The sequence below is a fragment of the Amphimedon queenslandica genome, unplaced genomic scaffold (genome assembly GCF_000090795.2).
Source record: "Amphimedon queenslandica unplaced genomic scaffold, v1.1 AMPQUscaffold_13282, whole genome shotgun sequence".
Lineage (NCBI taxonomy): Eukaryota > Metazoa > Porifera > Demospongiae > Haplosclerida > Niphatidae > Amphimedon > Amphimedon queenslandica.
In genome coordinates this window covers 20,079-25,529 of record NW_003546482.1, presented here as the reverse complement: position 1 = coordinate 25,529, position 5,451 = coordinate 20,079, and positions in this window count along the sequence as shown.

Here is a 5,451-nt window from a genome sequence, read left to right as displayed (position 1 = left end):
CTGCCTTACACATAATACAGTGCACATCTTCATACTGAACATCATATACCTTGGTGACTTTTATTGATGGTATCGGACTGGCCACAGATCTTATATGCTGTTTGATCGCAGATGGACGACCACCATAAGCTTTTTTTTGGTCTTCTTCTCTTCACCGTCATACATGTGCTGCATTGATCACTGTGTGGCAGCCATTTGTTTAGCTTCCTTTTAATAGGCTCACCTGGATGTTTTGATGTCATAGTTTTTGCCATAATATAGCAGCTGTTACAGAAAAACTTAGGGTGAATTAAAGGATGATCTCCTGATACATCAATACCATACAATTTAATGACATCCTGGTACTTAGTGACCTTGGATTTGGTACCTTTTTTACCTGTTACAACATATACGACACTGCTCTTCAATGATTTTTGCATGTTTACTGTGATAAAAATTTTTAAAATAGTGGTAAATTTTAAAAATTTATTTTTAAAGCTAAAAAATTCTAACTAAAATGATTTTTAATGTTGTTAATAAGCAATCTTTACTCTATATTAACCATTATTGTGTGTACATGATAAAATTATCTCAGCTGGAGAAATCTTGAATGAATAGGCCTCTTGAAAGTCACCTCTATCAACACTTTGTACAGCTGGTGCGCAGTAAGTACACAGAAGCACTACTTGTGCGCAGATTGCTGGCTTTGCTTATATTGAGATTAAAGTACTAGTGTATTGTGTGAATTGTTGTGTGGGTTTATTTATCAATACACTTAATCCTTTTATATATGCCTGTGGACAGCAAGTGGTTTCTAATCAGTATGCAGCAAAACCGTAAATCTAAATTATGGCTCTAATATATTGATTGGATGTGAAATTTAAACACCCGTGTTGAGAACAAAGGTAGCCTATTAAGTGCTTACAAAGCAGACTGTATTGTTTCCTTCTATTTCTACTTGTTAGGACATAGTGCCACAAACCCAGAAAAACAAAGACAAAACATTTAAAACCCTTTCTTAAATACATTCTAAAGAGATAATATTTATTGTGATAAATTTTCAAGATATTTGTGGGTGAAGAATATTGTGAATGATCCCTGAACATTATAAAAGACTTAAAAATACATCAGGTATTTTGTCTTTATTCCTTGTAGAACAGTATATCATGTGGTAAGAGTTTGTGTCTACACTACCTTAGTAATGTATTGCTTGATGTGTTAGGACTATCTAATTGTATACAAAAGATCATTTTGTGTATTGTGTACTTATTATGACTATAACTTACCTTAATAGTATAGCATAGTGCATACAGTTGTATTGCTAGATGTGTTTGTAATATCTAATTGTAAATAAAAGATTGTAATGTGTTTTATATACTTATAATTAGTATAATTCACTATAGTAGTGTAGCATAGTGTCCTTTACTGTTATACAGCTGTATACTTGTTGTGTTGGAAGTATTTAATGCTATACAAACTATTGTAATGTGTATTGTGTATTTATTATTTGTATAATTTACCTTAGTAGTGTAGCATTGTGTCCTTTACTGTTATGCAGATGTATTACTTTACGTGTTAGGAGTATCTAATTCTAAACCAAAGATCGTAATGTGTATAGTGTAGTTATTATTAGTATAGTATAGTAAAGTGAATAAAAAAAATTCTATTAAATGACAAAAAGTAGGGTTGTCAAAAAACAAAAGAAACAAGGTGGTTGAGTTCAACCATAATAATAATAATTATAAACGTTAATTAATAAAAAAATAATTCATAAAAAATAGTACAAAGATTTCAAACCATACTTTGCAGAGTTTTATGAAGCAGTATTGTTTCCTTGAAAATGACAAATTTTAATGGAAGATTCTTTCATTAAAATTTATGATTTTAAAGGAAACAATACAAAAAAATTGATAACCAAACTGCTTAGTTTCAACCTACACAACTGTGGCAAGTCCAATTGCAACTCTTATACATTTATTTTTTAGATATTGTACTGAATCGCAAACATTAAAGAATGCAATAGCCAAATAATTATCTATAATTTAGATGTTTTAATTGTCATGACAATAATCTATTCAATCAATACTAGCTGAAAAGTTTTATTTATATTTAACTATAATTAATTTACATCATAGAAATGTAGTTGAGCAATCAATAGGTACAAAGGCATAATTATTATTATAATTCTATTTCTGCCTATTATCATTTTCTGCAAAGTAGGGTTTGAAATCTTTGTACTATTTTTATGAATTATTATTTTTCATTAATTAACGTTTCTAATTATTAATTGAACTCTTTATTATTATGGTTGAACTCAACCCCCTTGTTTCTTTCATTTTTTGAAAACCCTACTTTGTCTCATGTAATAGAAATTTGTGACAATAATTGACAAAAGGGCCCTTATGGCGGATTTTAAAATTGATCTTAATAATGGCAAATATCAACCTGTGAGAGCTTTGTTAGACAATCATTGTTTCTAAAAGTTTCATGGTAACTTTTTGCATCCTGTCGAGTAATTTTATGATAAATGGGGCTCAGGAAATTGGATTTTTTAGGCTAGAAAGACAAATTTCACTACCCGCCATAAGGTACCTTTTGTCAATTATGGTCACATTTATTTCTTTACTTGTTTCCATACTTTTTATTAAATTTTATTAATAAAGAATCCTTTTCATTAAAATAATTAATAATTAATTTATAAATTTATTTAATTTTTTGAATTTTTGAATCATTAATTATAGCCTAGCTCGTAATTTTCATCATTATTACTTAAGTAATAATCCTTTTTATTAATAATTACAATTTTTGCCTTATTCATTGCTGGAAGAAAAGAATTTTGAAATAAAAACTATAAAAAGACCTATCGCATTTTAAAAACATTTTTTATACAATTACTTTTTATTAATTTTTTTAGTTTTTGAATCATTAATTACATTCATAGCCTAGCTAATAATTTTCACCATTATTGACCATTACTAAGATCTCTTTCCCGTTCTGAAACTATTTAAGTTTACATTCTGATTCAATTTCAGTTGCCGTTTTGCTCTTAAGTTAACTACTACTACTTTCTTACTTTAAAGAAGCACTGAAGTCAGTTCAGTTACAAATTAAATTAGCTATCAATATATCGTCTTTTTTGGTAGCATACTTTATAATTGATGATGCTGGTGAAGTTCATCTGCCACCACCAGTAGTTGGAGATGGAAGGCCTCCACCACCACCTCCAGCACTCCCGATCCCAGTCCAAAGAGCTGGAGGCCCGCCCATGCTCGCTCCTGGAGTGGCACCGGTCTCCTTCCTGGAGGAGCAATGGTGCTCCCTCCTGGAGGTGCACCGGTGCTTCCTCATGGAGGAGCCCCTCCTGCCGCAGGACTGCCTTTGCTTCAACAGCAAAGGCAGCAGATAATAGCCCAGCTGAGGGCTGTGAATAGACAGATTGTAAGTCTTTACTGTGATGTACTTAATATTGTCTTTATATTCCGTAATAGTATGCCAATCTACCAAGGAGAGCTGGCAGGGGCAGGGGCCACAGGCCGAGGCCCAGAGGGACCGTAACAAAAAACTATAACTTTTATTAACTATGTACTTCATTATACTAATAGATGTTAAAAAATAATCAAACTGTGAATCAAAAAAACATCAGCGTTAAGGCAGGATGAAAATACATTAGTAATGCCAAGTGTTTGACAAGACATAAATGCTTATTCCCTTTAGTTTCTTTCAATATTTCTAGAAAAAAATTCACAGATTCGTAATGCATATTTAAAAAAATTAAATCTTACCTAACAATCATTATTATGGACATACTGATTACGTACATGAACATGCACAGTGCCGTCATTCATAATCTACAAAAATAACACATGAATACTTTCCAATGTGCAAACAATTGTTGTTTGTTAATGAGAACATGCATGCACATAATAATATTATTACAATAAATTAACAATCAGCAACGAAAGATGTACTGGCAAACAATAACTTCTAGTGACAGTACCTACTGTGGCCATGCTTACATGACATACCCATCAAACAAATATACATGTACATGTAACCTTGAATCATACCCAATAACAAAATACATAGGACACTTTGGAAACTCACAATATATAATCTTACTACTTATTCCATTCCTTAGACTACAGTAATGTAAAACCTATGCAGGCACCTGCTGCAGTGTGATACAACGACTCATCAAGGACCTACAATAAAACATTAAGTAATGAAATACATTTAGTTACAACAATCATAATCCAGAACTGCCTTTAATTATATTGCACATTCCAATATCAAGCAATGAAAATGTTGTTGAATCATCGAATCCTTTGCAGCTGTCATAACCTGTAAAGCATAGTAACATAAACACATCAAATGCAAACAATGTAAATACACGGGCTAATAATAACAATAGTACACAAACAGTAATGGTGAACGAACTCTATTACAAATCACATGGAACTTTTGTATTCCTTGTAACTCCATTATAGTACATATGTACTTACAACAAACTATAAAAGGATGAAATTCATGCATAATAATCATCAAACACTACAAGCACAATAAATGCATCATAATCCACTACATGTGCACTATACTAAACATATACATGTATATGCATAATATACCTTATGTTTGTCACAAACATACATTACAAACCACTAACAAAACACAGGTGCTCACATAGAGGACGTCCCCTTCAGCTGTTGAGTCTCATTCCAAGTCTGACCTTATTCTTTAACACCACATTGTAGTCCTAAGTATATCTGTATAACTTATGAATGTGACATACAAGTACTAACTAATAATGATAATGGTAGCATCTGCAATGTTTCTGATAGGATCATACATGTGCGTGTATTTTAGACATAATATTGCTTACTAATGCTAACTCAGTTAAGATACTTTCATGACCTCCTTCATATAAAATATCATTGTGTGCATAAAGTATTTCCAATGTGCAAACAATATTTTTTTATGAGAACATGCACATGTTACAACTATCATCCATAAAAGATGCGCAACATCAGCTGGCAAGCATTTATGATGCGCACAGCATTGATGGCAGCATCATTCAAATGCGCAACATCAGCCGGCAAGCATTAACTTAATAATGCGCGCAGCATTGATGGCAGCATTATGCGCAACATCAGCTGGCAAGCATTTAGATATATGAAATGCGCACAGCATTGATGGCAGCATTAACATGCATGATGATCATTATCATATGTTCAGAATTACTGCTTGAATAATACTAAATGTGAAGTAACAACTTTTAATGTTACTCAAAAATTTATCTTGTCATGACTTCAAATTTTTTCAGCAGAGCCCTGATCCATAAGCATCAGTTATTTGTAATAAACATGTAGTGCAAGCCACAAACAAGATCCAGATTTGATAATGACAGCTTCCTCCCTTCATAACCCTCTGTCCTATATAAATGATAGTCACACAAATTTGAATCAATGCTAAACT